Here is an 18,980-nt window from a genome sequence, read left to right as displayed (position 1 = left end):
CCGACTGGTTGTGATGTGAATTCCCACCTCCTAATGGTTTTGCTAGGCTGCGGGGATATTATATTACGGTATCACGTCACGCTGCAGCTCCGCAGGTTAGTGCAGACTCCACTAGATGGCAGCAGAGTGGAGAGATGGCTGAAATCCTGCTCAGAGCAGACCAGCAGAACTACAGCAAGGCTACCACCAGGTGGCAGCAAAATGGTCAGGCAAGCTGGGTAGGTACCAGAGAGTAGCGTAGTACCAAGGGGAATTCCAAATACAGAGTCAGAGGAGCGCCTAAAGGTCAGTACTGGTCCGTAGCAGAATTATCAGAAGAAAGAGACAGAATCAGGTCAGAGCCAAAGCAGGGTCCAGTACCAGGGAATCCAAATCTGGGGCAGGAAGAGAGGAATGAACAGACATGGGCAAAGACAGCTAAACGCAGCAGGACAAATCAGGGTTTCACCAGAGCCAGCTACACACGCTGTAGGCAGGAAACATAACTGACACTGCTTGCAGGATGCAGTGCAGATAAATAGCAGACCCCACACCGGAACGAGGCAGAGAAAGTTAACCCCTGACATGACCAGACCGGGAAAGGAGAGACAAGACCCAAAACTCGGTCTGGATCATGACAATATCATTGTATAGTGAGAACTTGGAGTCGTTAACAAAATTTGGGAAAACGGTAGGCACATCAGTATATTTTTACTTTCATATCCCTTCCTTAGGGAAAAGGAATATCTTGGTTTGGTCCATTACACTTGAACGTAACTGTGTTCCTATGCTGAGATTTGCTTTTCTAGAGAACATATGATAGGTAAAACTCAATGCTTTCTATGTCTGACCTTCAACATATAGGCTACAGATGTACTTAAATAGGTGTTCCCACAATTGAAAGTTGAGTACAGCGCTCGGCTCTTAGACAATGGATGAAGGTGTGCCTGCTCAACATTCAGACAGGGCTTTGCGAAGGTCTATTCTCGGAATCACTCAGGGTCCCAGATGTTGGACCTCCAGTGATCAATAAGTTATTTCATTTGACCTCAAACTACAGAATGCTACGTCAGTGTTATATTGCTTGATGTTTCATATATATATATATATCACTTCTGTACATGCTACTTTATGAACCCTGAATCTCAGTGTATCATTTCCTATTATTATAATGTAACCCTTGAGTCTTGGTGTGTTATTGTTCTTGCCCCTCAACATGTATCATTTGTATCTCACTGACCCTGAGTCTCGGTACACTACAGTCTACAATCTGTGAGAAACCTCTGCTGCCTTTGTTTTAAGAACTTATTTTTCTTCTGCTCAAAAGTTTACATAGCCCAGCAGAATTTTTGCTTTCTTGGCCTTTTTTTAGAGAATATGAATGATAACATGAGTACTGCAGAAATTCTTATGTAACCTTGGCCAGATCTGTACCTTGCCACAATTCTGTCTCTGAGCTCCTTGCCCAGTTCCTTTGACCTCATGATTCTCATTTGGTCTGACATGCACTGTGAGCTGTGAGGTCTTATATAGACAGGTGTGCGCCTTTCCAAATCAAGTCCTATCAGTTTAATTAAACACAGCTGGCCTCCAATGAAGGAGTAGAACCATCTCACGGAGGATCACAAGGAAATGGACAGCATGTGACTTAATTAGTGTCTGAGCAAAGGGTCTGAATACTTATGACCATGTGATATTTCAGTTTTTCTTTTTTAATAAAGTTGCAAAAATTTCAACATTTCTGTTTTTTTTCAGTCAAGATGGGGTGCAGATTGTACATTAATGAGAAAAAATAAACTTTTTGAATTTACCAAATGGCTGGAATCAAACAAAGAGTGAAAAATTTAAAGGGGTCTGAATACTTTCAGGACCCACTGTACATGGTAATTATTTTGAATTGAGCATTGCATAGCCATTCTAAAGTGAGTTTTCAAAGTAACTACACTGGCCTCATCAAGTCTAAGACCTAGTTTATAATGTATGCAGTTAATATTGTGAAATCTGGGTGACAGAGCCACCTCCAACTACATTTGTCTCACATAACTGATTAATGACACATGATTGATTAATTCATTATTTTTCTTGCTTTGTTTTTGTATTGTATTTCATACATTCTGCTATAAAATCTTTCTGATGAATTTCTTGACCCCCTGCTGAAGGATAAAATGAAAAAAGTGCATTCTGCCTTCTGCAAATACTCCAAATAAAGTGGTCCAGTGATTCAGAAACCTGCAAATGTCATTGTAAGTGAAGAACGGGGCTTATACAGATCGAGCTGGAGGCCGGGAGGACAATGTAGAATTTCATAAAAGATGATCTTATTGCTATGAGACTATGTGAATACATTGAAATTAAATTAGGCCACAGAATCAAATATGTAAAAGATGATGGAAAACAAAACATTCCAAGCTGAAACCCTAGGTTTGTGTATCGGTGACTTTGGCTGGGGTTTTGCTGCTGTGTTATTCATATGTGCCATGGACAGCACACTGACTAATGTCACACAATGCCCTGGGGATTTTCAACATGAAAGATAAAATTGCAGAGTACACTCTTCTCTTCTGTTTTATGCATGAAAATTGTGCATTTCTAAAGCTCCTGCATCATCCATGATACAGGCGAGAGGATACAGCTGCACATGGACCCAGTCACACCCGCACTTTGCAATCTGAGAATGCCACTGTTCCACTGAGAACCTGTTATCAGATTTTATACCCCCAAACTAAATGGCATGTGCAGTATGTAAAGGAGAAGAAATCCATTTGGCTGTTTTAGAGAAATCCATAGTTGAAATTGTATGCTAATGAGCTGCAAGTGCAGTAGGGATGGACATTGCACTTGCAGTTTTCTTGTCCTCTCTGCCTGACTCCTGCCTCTTACAGGTCACTCCTGTTTATGTGACCTTTCAGTCAGAGACAATAGGCAGGCAGCAAGCGGACAATGGGGAGAGAGGGCAATAATACTGCAAGTGCAACGTCCCACCCCACTGCACTTGCAATTCATTAGCATACAATTTCAACTATGAATTTCTTTAAAACAGCCAAACATATGTACAAGCAAGGCAAGGATTTAATCATCATTAAAGCGCCATTGCAGGGAACGATCAAATTCGCTCAACTCTGCTCATCATAACCTAGTTAACAGAGGATGCCAGCAAGCCATTTTTTTCTGATCCCCAAGACTATGACTGCAAACTGTAGGGGTGATACCCATTTTTTCTTGGAGCATCATGAATTTTTCAGGAGAATTGGCAAGTGTATGCAGCGGGCATCAGCCACCATAAAACCAGCCACGTCTCTGCTAATCTAAAATTGTAATGCTTGAGGGAAGAAGGCGGATCCCAGGTTCACCTAGATCATAGAGAGTGGAGCTCAGTTAAATATGTGTTGTCCCTTTTCTCTATGCACTCCATATCATCAGCGAGACAGGAAGAAAAGGGCGATATACCACTTCTAATTAATGAGCAAGATAAGTTTATTAATTAAAAGGATCACAACAAGTGTCCTGTCAGACAAATCTGATCAATTTCTATGAAGAGGTAAGTTCCGGACTGGACCAAGGGAACCCAGTGGATGTAGTGTATATGGACTTTTCAAAAGCTTTTGATACGGTGCCACACAAAAGGTTGATACATAAAATGAGAATAATGGGGATAGGGGAAAATATGTGTAAGTGGGTTGAGAGCTGGCTCAGGGATAGGAAACAAAGGGCGGTTATTAATGGAGCACACTCGGACTGGGTCGCGGTTAGCAGTGGGGTACCACAGGGGTCAATATTGGGCCCTCTTATATTTAACATATTTATTAATGATCTCGTAGGGGCATTCAGAGTAGAATTTCAATATTTGCAGATGACACTAAACTCTGCAGGGTAATCAATACAGAGGAGGACAATTTTTATATTACAGGATGATTTATATAAACTAGAAGCTTGGGCTGATAAATGGCAAATGAGCTTTAATGGGGATAAATGTAAGGTCATGCACTTGGGTAGAAGAAATAAGATGTATAACTATGTGCTTAATTCTAAAACTCTGGGCAAGACCGTCAATGAAAAAGACCTGGGTGTATGGGTGGATGACAAACTCATATTCAGTGGCCAGTGTCAGGCAGCTGCTACAAAGGCAAATAAAATAATGGGATGCATTAAAAGAGGCATAGATGCTCATGAGGAGAACATAATTTTACCTCTATACAAGTCACTAGTGCGACCACACTTAGAATACTGTGCACAGTTCTGGTCTCCGGTGTATAAGAAAGACATAGCTGAACTGGAGCGGGTGCAGAGAAGAGCGACCAAGGTTATTAGAGGACTGGGGGGTCTGCAATACCAAGATAGGTTATTACACTTGGGGCTATTTAGTTTGGAAAAATGAAGGCTAAGGGGTGATCTTATGTTAATGTATAAGTATATGAGGGGACAGTACAAAGACCTTTCTGATGATCTTTTTAATCATAGACCTGAGACAGGGACAAGGGGGCATCCTCTACGTCTGGAGGAAAGAAGGTTTAAGCATAATAACAGATGCGGATTCTTTACTGTAAGAGCAGTGAGACTATGGAACTCTCTGCCGTATGATGTTGTAATGAGTGAGTCATTAATTAAATTTAAGAGGGGACTGGATACCTTTCTGGAAAAGTATAATGTTACAGGGTATATACACTAGATTCCTTGATAGGGCGTTGATCCAGGGAACTAGTCTGACTGCCGTATGTGGAGTCGGGAAGGAATTTTTTTCCCCAATGTGGAGCTTAATTTTTGCCACGTTTTTTTTTGTCTTCCTCTGGATCAACATGTTAGGGCATGTTAGGTTAGGCTATGGGTTGAACTAGATGGACTTACAGTCTTCCTTCAACCTTAATAACTATGTTACTATGTAAGTGTGAGGGGAAGGGTACATATATATTATGTCACAAATTGTTTGCTGTAAAAATCTGGGGTGCATACAACATGGGCATAGATGCATAGAACATAGTATAATTTATCAGAAAACTGATAATTGTTATAATATATATGTCTATCTCACAGTCACAAACACTAATGCCATGATGATAGATGGCTAAAAGAGTCCCTGAATAGGAAGCAAATGCTGAATAGCATTGTTAGGGAAGTGTGTCCAATCATATGCTAGTGACCATATACTAACCAAGTGCAGGCAAACATTTGAAAAAACGCTATCTATGTAAGGAGCAGCAGAGATCCCAAGGGGGTGCACACCCGCCCCGGCGTGCGTTTTGGTCCTGCACCATAGCATCAGCAAGTGATACTCCCTTGCTAAAGCTCCCTAATAGGCATAACAGAAGACAAACAAGTTAACATGTCAGATCCAGCAGCATAATTGGGGTACAAGGGGTCCCACAAAATGATCAAAAATAAATCAATCTGCTGTTGGAATGACCACACAATTAATTACCCTCAACAGGAAATCCTGGTTCCCCTATTCTGACTTGGAGACAACATGCCTCTGAATATTTGGACACCCAATTAACATGGGTAAAAAACTAACCTGAATTGGGGCCCCATAGCAGCTACAAGGACTATGTGTATGATACATAAACACTTGGTTAAATCTCTGAATTTTTTATTAAAGCTGTTCTCCAGGGCTTATATACTGATGACCTTTGTTTAGAATAGGTCATCAATATAGGATCAATATGTTAATAACCTTCATGATAGGTCATCAATATAGGATGAGGAACATCACCGTCACCTCCATTGTTCCCTCGAAACTGTAAGCTTTAGAAATGATAGGGTTAAACATTCCAAACCCGGCAGACAGACATGACCAATATTGAGCTCCTTGATCCTCATTAGACTGTAAATTTAATTATTTCCTTTTTAGTGTGGATGGCTTAGAGGGAACATTGACCACCACCCGTCATTTTTCACTTACTGTCCCATTAGCACCTGTAATTGCTAATTTTCCTCCTGGACCTGAAGGTGCCAAAATGATCAAAATCACGACATCCATGTGGACACACAAAATCATGACGAATTAAACATGTGAGTGCTAGAAAAAGTTACTGTAGCGCAGATAGAAGTTGACCACGTGCCTCATTTTCAGCTTCGATCAGTTATATTTTGCGCCGCTCACAATCACATTGGTGGTCAATAAGGGTCAATGCACATTGTAATTTACTACAAATTGAAGTCTACCTCAACAACCAGACATAATTTAAAAAAAAATTGACTTTTCATGGGCAATACAAAATAAAAATAAAAAATAAAAATCCTATTCATTATTTTTGGATCCAAATGCATGGCATTTGCTACAGCTGTATTACAAAAAAGTGCTATGAACATTGACTTACGGATGCCATACACAATAACAAGAAAATACAACATGGTTGATCCTTCTCTTCCCCATCTACCGTCCAATGATAGACAAAAGAACCTCATTCCTTGCGGATTTTTGACTCACTCCACCAAAATTGGTAAAATATGTTGGATTTTGATCTGATGTTTATTGAAAACTTAAGGGTTAAAATTTCACCCGATAAAGACAAGTTTACTCTCAAGAAATGCTGATAAATAATTGTCAAGGAGAAACAAACAAAAAAAAAGAAAGATTGTATCAACCTGCCATCAAATTCTTCTTGGTATGTGACTGCAAAATCAGACTACACAAAGATTGTTTGTAGTCTGTTGCCATGGAACCAGACAGTAGATTTATTACAATTTTTTTGTGCATTGAAACAATTCTTAATTTTTGATGCATCAGATAATGACCTATTGTTTTAATGAGATTTATTTTTTTTTCACCAATTTTTTCAGGTTGAACTGGACATATGATGTAACAGTGGCTGCAGAGCGGAATAAAAGTTTATAACAGTTTTTTTGTTTTCAGTTTCGTCTCTACGTTGCGGAAATATTAGAAATCAAATTGTTTGGCACCTAATGAGTTAACTTGTGTTATGTCCAAGTGGGTGTTATCAGATACTTTTCACTAGGGGTATGTACCGCTATTTTCTTGTATGAATTGCTATCTGATAACATCCACTTGGACTTAATTAAAGTTAACTCATTAGGTACCAAATACTTTGCTAGTATTTCCGCAACGGTGATGTGAAACTAAGAAACAAAAAAAAACCATTGTTATATTGTGTGTCTTAACATGAAAAATTTGGTGAAAGGTCCTCTTTAAAAATAAACTTAGAAATCTTGCAATTTTCACTGTGGTGGGTGTTTATTTTTCAGTTTCTAATTTCCTGTTGTTTCAGGAAACAACATATGTACAGAGACTCCGATCCTATCTTTTGTATTAAAGCGTCTAATGAGCGTATGCAAAGGTATTGACATTGCCTATTGTGATTGGTGGATCCCGTGTTATATAGAGGTATCGCCTATCATTCTAATCCTTTCTGTAATGATAAAAACTCTTCCTGAAAAGACAGGAAGTATGAGTGTAAAAAAAAAACCCAGTGGGGTGTGGAAATATTTCATGATTACAAATTAATTAAAAAAATAAAAATAAATAATATATATATATATATATATATATATATATATATATATATATATATATATACTATGTTATGAAAAAAATTACAAAAATGTTTTAAAAATACATAAATAACACGAAAACCTTATATAAACAATAAGTCATTTTCTGATTGTAGCTTTCATTTAAATACTTTATAAAAACTTGATTTAAACACATTCTGTTTAAGGAAAGAAATAAAACCTTATTATTATAGGCATATATACACGCATAGTCAAGAGATGCCGTACAGCTCTACATGTGACGTGTGCCAGGCTTTGCCTACTGCCCTATAAAAGCCCTATAAAGGCCATATATACAGTCATTAAAGTTTAGACAAGGCAATGAATCAGAACTGACCAACACATACAGTGAATATAGGGAACATCCCCTGACACAGGCACAATTACAGCCACATTAGAGCTGATGGCATGAATGATGATCTGCAGCCCCGAGGCGCAACTACAAGAAAAGAGAGAGAGAGAGAAAAGGCTGGAAACCACAGCCCTACATAATAATTCCTCCCAATCAATTCGAGATATGAGAAATAGCCTACTTGGTGAGGCTATTATGAAATGAAGAAATCACTTACTAAATAATTCATACGAGTGGATTTAGTAAGAGAAGTAATAGTGAATGCTGTGAGTAATTTGTTAAAAGTAGCCTTGTAAACCAGAGCGTGCCATCAATTAATGAGATGTTAAAAAGGTATTCCCAACTCCAAGATCCAATATGTAACAGGCATAAGATAATATTATTAGTAAATATCTCCAGTTAGAAATGTAGTATAGTTCTCCTGATAATCTATGTTGTTTACCCCATGTGCAGGGCATTACAGTAGCTTAGGTATCCATGGTTATGCCCACTCATACAGTATCTGTTAGTTGCTAGTGGTCGTAACCTTGGATACCTAAGCTGCATTGCCCTGCACATCGGGTAAGCAAAATAGTGAATAAGAAGAACTATACTACATTTCTAGTTGGAGGTAATTGCTAATATTATTATTAGTATACTTTATACAGATTGGGACAGGATCTTGGAGATGGGAATACCCCTTTAAATTATGCCATTTTAGCTGTGGATGCGCAACAGCATTGGTGCGGCTCTTACTGGGCAATCAATGATCAGACCCATATTTGTAGACGCTCTCCTCCTCCTCCTCCCATGAAAATTGTTATCCTCTTAATATATTGCAGTCATCATATTATACAGCACTGTGTACTTACAATTGCTCATTTTGCCTACCCAGATAATTCTTCTCTTTTTCATTAGGTCTATGACATCACGTGATTATAAACTGACTAGCTGAATCTTTCTAAGCTCTATGTAGAAACAGGAGGTCAATTTTCCCTGCGTGAGTCATGGAGTCACTGCAAAAGTCTCTGGCAGGAGGAGGAGGGAGCAGCTGGGTCAGGAGTTGAAGAAGGGAATGATAAATGCAGGGAAAAGATTTCCTGTTTCTATATAGAGCAAAGAAAAGAGAAGAATTATCTGGGTAGAAAGGCAAAATGAGCAATTGTAAGTACACAATGCTGAATAATATGATGACTGCAATATATTAAGAGTATATTAATTTTGATGAGAGTGATTCTTTAAAGAGATTCTCAGGTCTAAAAAAATACATTTTAAGTATGCAATTAGGCCATTTTGAATTAATAGAGCAAGGTGTCTCTTCATCAATTAGCCAAGCCGGAGAATTGCTACAAACAATGTCAGTCACCCCTCTGTAGGGCCAAACACATCAATGCACTACACGGACAACCCTCTGACTTTAATGGACACAATGTACTGCTTCAAATCTCTTATGATTTCAATCTGATTTTGATGACCTATACTAGGGATAATTAATTAGTGTCATATACTCAGAGAACCCCTTTAAGCATTTGTAATGCATTAAGTGCTCTGGGAATGACATAGCACCTAACAAGTATTTGCGTTCCCAGGCTGTTTTCCCACCCAGAATCAGTCTGATTTCCTTACACAGAAAGTGAGCTATCAATCAAGCCTGGTTCTGGACGTAGAAACAACATGGGGACTCAGAGGCTCAGGGAAGGCTCTGCCACGCCCAGAGCACTTAATGCCTAATCTGCATATGAATTAAAACACCTCCGGAATGCAGGAACAGATGGAAGATATAAAAGTATTGATTGATATAGCTTTCAAAGACCTGCATGCTGATGTATGCAGTTTGGAATGCCTGATTTTATGAACCCCCTTTAATACAGCACTCCAAATTCTTTTTTTAACCCCTTCAGCACCTTGGGATTTTCCGTTTTTGCGTTTTCATTTTTTGCTTCCCCTCTTCCCAGAGCCATAACTTTTGTATTCCTCCATTAGTATGGCTGTGTGAGGGCTTGTTTTTTGCAGGACACGTTATACTTTTTAACAACTCCAAGGATTTCACCATATAGTGTACCTGAAAAGGGGTAAAAAATTCCAAGTGCGGTAAAATTGCAAAAAAAGTGCAAATCTACAATTGTTTTTAGTTTTTTTTTTACCATGTTCATTAAATGCTAAAACTGACCTGTAATTATGATTCTCCAGGTCATTTCAAATTTGCAGATACCAAACATGTCTAGGTTCTTTTTTATTTAAAGGGTGGAAAGAAATCCAAAGTTTGTTAAAAAAAAAAAAAAAAATTGCGCCATTTCCCGAGACCTGTAGCGTCTGTATTTTTCGGGATCTGGTGCTGGGTGAGGGCTTATTTTTTGAACACTGAGCTGACGTTTTTATTGGTACCATTTTGGGGTAGACACGATCTTTTGATTACTTGTTATTGCATTGTATTGCAATGTTGCAGAAACCAAAAAATGTAATTCTGGAGTTTTGATTTTTTTTTCTCCAAAAATTAACCAAGGAAATTAATTCATTTTATTATTTGATAGATCGACTGTTTCTGAACGCAGCGATACCATGTACAGTATGTGCTTTTTTTTTTTTTTTGCTATTATTTTATTTCAAATGGGGCAAAAGGGGGGTGATTTTGAACTTTTATATATTTTTTACATTTTGTAAATATTTTTAAAAACATTTTGTTACATTTTTTACCTGCTTCAATAGTCTCCTTAGGAGAGTTGAAGCTGCGATCTTCTGATCACTTGTGCTTCAGTCTTGCTCTATGTAGATCAGGGGTGTCAAACTGCAATCCTCAAGGGCTGCAAACAGGTCATGTTTTCAGGATTTCCTTGTATTGCACAGGTGATCATTTAATCACCTGCACAGAATGATTCCAGCACCTTGTGCAATGAGAAGGAAATCTTGAAAACACGCATTATTTGAGGCCCTCGAGGAATGCAGTTTGACACCTCTGATGTAGATCATCTGATGAATGCCGGCCACGGGGCGGCGCTCACAGAAGATCAGCAATGACAACCACAGGGGTCTCCTGTATCACCTGTCAGCGCCCCGCAGTCATGTGACAGGGTCACTGACGGGCGGGGTTTGTGACGCACTTCCAGGGCGTGCCTGTTTAATGCCGCTGTCAGAGACTCACAGTCATGTAACATGTTAACAGCCGCGGGTGGATCGCGATTCCATCGTCAGTTGTTAGGGGCACATGACAGATGATCAAATCAGCTGTCATGTGCCAGAAAAGATGCAGGCTCAGCACTGATCTAAAGAGCTGTATAACTGCATACGCCTTCAATCACACATCATGCAGTTTTTATGGCCGTTTTTAACACAATTTTTTTGATGCAGCAGGAAGAGAAGTGAGTGGTTTTTAAAGGGGTTGTCTGGGCCTTTAACATTGATGGCTTATCCTTAGGATAGGTCTGAACAGGTCTGAGCAGTGGGGGTGCGACACATGGCCACCTCGCAGATCAGCTGTTCCCAGTGTCAGATAGAACTGCTCAGTTATGGAGCTGCGCAGCACAGCTCTATCAACTATATAGTGGCCTCAGACAGGGCTGCCACTAGGAATTTCGGGGCCCCATACTGGAAACATTTTTGGGGCCCACCTTGAGATCGGTGAGGAGATGCAAAAGAGGACTGCCTGATACATGGTGGCAGAGTGTCTGACCCAGTCCGGGCCCGTCCTCCTTTGCTTCTGCTCACCGGGCCCCTTACACTAGTAAGGGTAGTAATGTCCTGACGGTGGCCCCGGCTGCGGACTGGTACTGCACATCGGCCCCATATTCAAGTCAATAGGGGGCATGTTACAGTATCCGGCTGCAACCACTGTTTCGTCAATGGAGCTGTGCAGCCCCATAACTAAGCAATTCCAGCCGCCACGGACATCGGGAACAGCTGATTGGCGGGGGTACCAGGTACTGCACTCCTACCAATCAGACAATGAAGAGCTATTGTAAGGAAAGGCTATCAAAGTTAAAGTCTCGGACAACCCCTTTAAGTTGTAAATTTGCATGTGCAGTAAATATGTTGCATGTTGCATTACAGGCATGGTGCATGAGATTTTATGAAATATCCACTAGTTGAGAAAATCCGCAGAGGATACTGAGCATTAGTGATAAGTGAACGTGCTCGGATAGCGTATTATCCAAGCATGTTATCCCAATATCTTGGGCGTGCTCCGATAATATGCTCGAGTCCCAGCAGCTGCATGTTTTGTGGCTATTAGACAGCCACAACACATGCGGGGATTGCCTGTTTGTTAGGATATGAAATGAGAGCAGCATTATGTAGGGGCAGAGATGCTGAATCCAGAGATGTATCACTTGCTGCACTGCTTACTGTCATTTTGATACAATCAGTTTTCTCTGCTTCAGATCTAGCAGAGCTCAGATTGCTGAGCCCTGTGTAACCCCGCCCACACCACTGATTGGCCGCTTTCTTTGTACTCTGTATATTGACAGAAACTTACCAATCAGTGGTGGGGGCGGGGTTACACAGAGCATTTGACTATGAGGCAGCAGATACCTAGGCCTGCAGTGATAATCTCCTGCTGATAAAACGCCTATTTTATTGACAGACACAGCCCAGTAAGTGACACATTGCTGGGATCAGACTCTTTGCCCCTTCATCATGCTGCCCTCAGATTACAGAGCAAAAACCTGCTGACAGATTCCCTTACATTTCCAAAACGTCAATTCATATGTGTTGCATGATTGATACAAATGGAAGCTGAGGGGCCCCCAATTCGTACTATGGGGTCTGGTTGGGTTCTATTATATAAAATGATAATAATAAGGGCTAATTTTTATTGCGATCAGGAATATATAACGTTTTGGTCTAGATGACCTTCAGCAGATATACACTGGTAGCATATCATTTCATAAATGTCTGAAGATTGCACTCCGACTGTTTACATTTCAGATAGCGCCCCCTGTGCTTGGAGACCAGGAGTGCCTGGTGGTCTATCATGGTTGTCAGGTATACAGCTATGAAATTATATTCTACTAGTGTATGTCTGATGAAGGTCATCTACATCGAAACGTTATATATTCATACACTATGTGTTGATTGCAATAAAAATGAGCCCTTTTTTTTTAAAATGTCGGATTCCACATATTTTGTATTGTAAGGGTTGGGAACCTATCCGTGTGCCTCCTTTTTGTTTAAGGAGTGCCGTTCTTTTTCTAATTTTGGGTTCTATTATATTTCCATTTTAAGTACCGAATAAAAAGTACATCATGATATATAATAAGAGAATCCAGAGAGACCCCATAATAGTCACTAAGGTCGCATCAGTTACACAATGGATCCTTTATGGACATCAGTTCTGTTTATTGTTCGAAATGGAAGTGTGAACATAGACTTTAACCGAGGACATAATTCTTTGACGTCTATGTCTGCTGTCTATTACGATTATTTATGACAAATGTTGTCTAAAACTAACAATTTAAAAACATTATTCTTGGTTCATAATCCCATCACGGACACCATTGAAGACAGGTATGATGGCGACATTTTCATACAGACCCATTACAATGTGGTTTTCTATGTATTGTTTGTTTTTGTTTTGTTTTTTGTTTTTTTTACAGAAGTAATGATATTCTATTCTGCAAAATAGCAACAACTCTATGAACTGTCTATTGCCCAAAATTTTTCTACAAAATAGCAACAACTCTACAAAATGTCTATTGCCCAAAATTTATCATCCATCCAGGTAAATTAATGTTTATTTACCAAAAAAAAAAATACAATTACCTGTTAAAATGATTGTCCGATCTTTAAAGTTTTACAAATTCTACAAAGGTGGAAAATAACAGAAGGAACAATCCTCGGTTTACCAATTCCCAGCCGCTCCTTAGTCTACACTTTCCTGGTACCCCGATGGTCTCCTTTCCTCCAACTCCAGCAATAATATGTGGATGTGACATTTGACCGCTGCAGCCAATCACTAGCCGCTGCTGTGGCCTCAGTGGTGTTGACACATCAACACTGCGGTCAGTAATTGGCTACAGTGTACAGCTTGATGGAACAGGAGGGGACCAGCGAAGCAACAGGGGATAAGAAAGGTGAGAATTGCTCTTTTTGTTACCTGTATTATTATTGTGTTGGACAGTCACATTTTTTATAACATTTAAAAAAAAATTAAAAATTCTTAATAAATCCACATCAACCAAATTATCAGATGAGACTGTAAACGGGATGCCAGTGGTGGCCACCATTGCTACAAATTTGACACCCCCAAATTAATATTAATAATTAAGAATTTCATATTATTTTACAACACAAAAATAAAAAAAACAATTTTGAAAAAAATAAAACCAAACCTCAGACAACAGAATTATTGGTGCTCACAAGGTAGTACGACCATGCAAGATCATTTGTATAAAGGATGTGTACAGTCCTTGAAGATTTTTGTTTTCTAGAACTAATGTTGACATTCACATTAGAGGATTTAAAAAAAAAAAAATGTCCCTAGATTCCGGAGTTAGTATATGGTTTATGCATCAGACGCTTCCTGTTTATCTAGGCCTTTCTGGAAAAGTCAACATACAAATGAGCTTGTATCTATATGAACTGTGCCTAAAAGCAAAAATGTTAAATAATAGAAAAGCAATAAAAAAAACCCTTCAACATAAACATTAAAAAAATTGGACAATGTATAAAATAAGCATAAACGTTTACAAAACCTATATCTGGTAACATATCACTACAAATGACCCCATTAGGCGCATGAAGACGTTATTGGTCTTGTTATCGGACGTCATGGCCTGGGAAGGGTTACATATCATCCCCAGCTCCACAGATTCATGTGACACTTGTCCTAGGGATTTTCTGACACGCTCCTATGATGTCACCAAAATCTTTTTTAAGTAACACTGTTTCTAACAATACAACAAAAAAATTCAGGGTCAGGCAGAGTCCTATAGGAGAAGGAGAATGGAAAAGGAGAGGTAACTCCCTAATAAATCACTCCCAGACACCATCTTTATAAACAAGGCCCATGGTTCCGGTACAGAAAACAAAGTCTTCGAGGGTATTTTACATTTTGTTCTATTTTCTGTTGGATTAACGACGTCATTTCGTAACGATCCACAAAAAGCCGACGCCTAATTATAGAATCTGCCCCATTAGCCGGAGACCACACAAACATATTATAATGCTCCCCTATGTAACATTTATATAATATGACATAAGCCTGCTACATATATATCTATATATAGGTCCCCATAACTATACAGTACTGATCCATGCACTAAAAATCACTGTCTGGAGCTCCATCCCGACTAATGATTATTATAGATCAGTGCCCCCGAGGCATCAATGTGTTACACCCCATAGCAACATCATACATATATATATATAGATGACCTTCACAAACATTACAGTTCTTGTGGTTTATCATGCTGTCGGATGATGTTGCTCCAGAAAAAATAAAAAAATTTAAAAAATCAATCGGTCTTTTCCAGACTAGTCGTTTCTAGAAATGGTCTCTGCCCTCCATTCTGTCAAAGAGGTAGGCAGGTAGGGAGGGGGTGACCGTACCATGCAATAAAGGTAAATCCAATGGCAAATATGTCAGACCCTCCTATAGGATGGAGAGGCCTGCGATGCATTCTGACCAGAAACAGAAGGCGTGGAAGTGGTTAATTCATTAAGGTAACATCATTACTGAATCCCTGCAGATTCGTTTGTCCCCTTCTTCCCTGATACCCTCCCCATCCCCCCCAGTCACTGCCCGGATGGATGTAGAGGAGCATATATATGAGTGTGTACAATGTATCAACACAGAGTTCCATATTTTCAAATAATAATAATAACAGATACATATTTACAAACAGCAGCATCTATGTATCTACCTGTCTCCAGATTGATATTTTATTACTTCTCTGCAAAACACATTATCAGCAAAGGATGACGAATGGCAGATGGGGATTTGCTAGGATGTGATGGAGATGAATCTGATGGACCAGGTACCATGATGATCCCTGCTATGGATCCATGCAATACTCACCAAGGCAGAGGAACAATGCTCTCCCCTCCTTCCCTTATGTCTGATCAGCCTCCCCCAGGGTCAGGGGTCTCCTCTAGCTCTCTCCCATCAGGACACAGAAGCCATTTAATTCCAGGGCTGGAATGTTTCTGTGTGTGCTTCTCCTTTCCTATAAGGGTCTTTAGAGATGCTCGTGTGTCCCCTGTACCAGGCGTGTCTGCTCTCCGGGTCCTGGATGTGCAAAGGGAGGAGGAGAAAGGATGCTGCCCAGGGCACAGAGGCAGGAGACACCTTCCCAGGGGCTGGAGGGGGGATGAATGGAAACAATAGCTGAGCCTGGGAGGGCAAGAAGGGAGAATGGAAGATGCCTCCCCAGTGTGGTCTGTAAGCTCGGGCGTGTGTCTGTGTGTGCACAAGGCAGCTGTCAGCAGCATCCAAGCCAAGGAAGGGCTCTGTAAGAGCGCCCCCTGCTGGAAGCGACGGGCTCCTGCGGAGGAACTGCAAGGAGACAGACCTGGCCACACACAGAGGGGAGGATTACATGTGTACCTGTGTATAATATCATCTATCCAGTCATCTATCTATCTATCTATCTATCTATCTATCTATCTATCATCTATCTATCTATCTATCTATCTATTATCTATCTATTGATTTATCTATCTATTATCTATTATCTATCTAGTATCTATCTATTTATCTATCTATTTATCTATCTATCATCTATTATCTATCTATCATCTATCTATCTATCTATCTATCTATCTATCTATCTATCTATCTATCTATCTATCTATCATCTATCTATTATCTATCTATCTATCTATCTATCTATTATCTATCTATCTATCTATTATCTATCTATCTATCTATTATCTATCTATCTATTATCTATCTATTGATCTATCTATTTATCTATCTATCTATCTATCTATCTACTATCTATCTATTATCTATCATCTATCTATCTATCTATCATCTATCTATTATCTATCTATTATCTATCTATCATCTATCTATTATCTATCTATCTACTATCTATCTATCTATCTATTATCTATCTATCATCTATCTATCTATCTATCTATTATCTTTTTATCTATCTATCTATCTATCTATCTATCTATCTATCTATTATCTATCTATCTATCTATCTATCTATCTATCTATCTTATATCTAGCTATTATCTATCAATCTATTATCTATATAATATCTATCTATCTATCTATTATCTATCTATCTTCTATCTATCCCATATCTCTATCTCTCCAGTTTATACACGTGTATACATTATATATACATATGTGTGTGTGTATAACTGGAAAGAATCGGCCCTGATACTGGTGTAGTGATAAGCCGTGCCATGTAGACTCTGCTTATCTCTTCATTCTGGTGTAGTTTGTCATAGACAGTTTTTCTGTGAAGTTTCTTTCCTGCACTAGTTACTACTGTAGTGAACATATATAAAAAATAAATTTTTAATGATCCAGTTAAAAACACACGAAAACAATACCACGCAAATGATAAAAAAGTGTGATATTTGTGTATTCAAAAATATACGAAAATATGATATTTGTGAATATACGAGAATGACCCCGGCGCCATTCTTGCATCTCAGGGTGCCAACCTCCGGCTGTAGGTAATAACGGCACAAGGCATATGATAGGGTAATATAGGTTTCTCTCGGCTGTGTCCAATCTCCCTGATTTGATACACAAACACCACATTTTTTTGACCATGCACGGGGTAATGTTTTAGGATGTTTTAGCTAAATCATTAAAAATCAATTTTTTTTAAAGGGAATATATATTCACTTGTTTTTGACTCCCTTTTCATGATTGACACTTGTTCATCCTGCACTAGTTGCAAACACATTCCATGTTTCATACAGTTATAGGTCCCGCTGCTCAGGGCCATATTAACTCATGGCTGGCCCCTAGGCTTTCGGGTATTTCGGAGCCCAGCGTGGGAGCGATCAGTCACACACAATCAAGGTCAACAAGTTGACTGGAGGTAAATTAAAGCACTATTCCAGCATTTTTCTTAATGCAGCGCAGTAGTTTAGCTTCTAATCTAAGGTCCCGGACCCAAGTTTCATACTTACCTGCTGCCATCTCCACTTTCTATCACCGCCTCTCCTGGTCTTCAGCAGTTTGTGACCTGTCGCATGGCTCCAGTGTTTCATGGACAAAGCCGGAGATCACAACTCAATACAAGTCTATGAGAGCCAGAACAAGATGTTACCTCTGCCGTCAGAAGCTGCGGTCACAAGAAGGCACCAAGGGACCGGTCAAGACGCTGGATGGTGAGCATAAGACCGGGGACAGGGACTTTACATTAGTAGCACCACTCAGCACTGAAATAAAAACACTGGAGTGGTGCTTTAAATGAAAAGTTGGCATGGTGTTACAATCCTTTGGTGAAATGCTTAAAAAATACAGTGCCTTGCAAAAGTATTCGGCCCCCTTGAACTTTTCAACCTTTTCCCACATATCATGCTTCAAACATAAAAATACCAAATGTAAATTTTTGGTGAAGAATCAACAACAAGTGGAACACAATTGTGAAGTTGAACGAAATTTATTGGTTATTATAAATTTTTGTGGAAATTCAAAAACTGAAAAGTGGGGCGTGCAATAATATTGGGCCCCTTTAACTTAATACTTTGTTGCGCCACCTTTTGCTGCGCTTACAGCTGCAGGTCACTTGGGGTATGTCTCTATCAGTTTTGTACATCGAGAGACTGAAATTCTTGCCCATTTCTCCTTGGCAAACAGCTCGAGCTCAGTGAGGTTTGATGGAGATCACTTGTGAACAGCAGTTTCCAGCTCTTTCCACAGATTCTCGATTGGATTGAGGTCTGGACTCTGACTTGGCCATTCTAACACCTGGATACATTTATTTGTGAACCATTCCATTGTAGGTTTTGCTTTATGTTTGGGATCATTGTCTTGTTGGAAGACAAATCTCCGTCCCAGTCTCAGGTCTTTTGCAGACTCCAACAGGTTTTCTTCAAGAATGGTCCTGTATTTGGCTCCATCCATCTTCCCATCAATTTTAACCATCTTCCCTGTCCCTGCTGAAGAAAAGCAGGCCCAAACCATGATGCTGCCACCACCATGTTTGACAGTGGGGATGGTGTGTTCAGGGTGATGAGCTGTGTTGCCTTTAAACCA

The 18,980-nt window shown here is 39.5% G+C and overlaps 1 protein-coding gene across 1 annotated transcript in view; it reads right to left on the bottom strand.

The window, feature by feature from the left end:
- Positions 1-16,217, bottom strand: part of LOC143784492 (sodium channel protein type 2 subunit alpha-like) — a 235,500-nt gene extending 219,283 nt beyond the window's left edge. The window contains exon 1 of the mRNA XM_077272790.1: positions 15,825-16,217. The gene's annotated coding sequence lies outside the window, so the exon portion shown is untranslated. The remainder of the gene's footprint in view (positions 1-15,824) is intronic.
- Between the last annotated feature and the right edge of the window lie 2,763 nt (positions 16,218-18,980).

This window comes from Ranitomeya variabilis, chromosome 7 (genome assembly GCF_051348905.1).
Source record: "Ranitomeya variabilis isolate aRanVar5 chromosome 7, aRanVar5.hap1, whole genome shotgun sequence".
In the NCBI taxonomy this organism is placed as follows: Eukaryota; Metazoa; Chordata; class Amphibia; order Anura; family Dendrobatidae; genus Ranitomeya; species Ranitomeya variabilis.
Note: the sequence above shows the minus strand (reverse complement) of the source record. Positions and strands in the feature narration are given on the sequence as shown.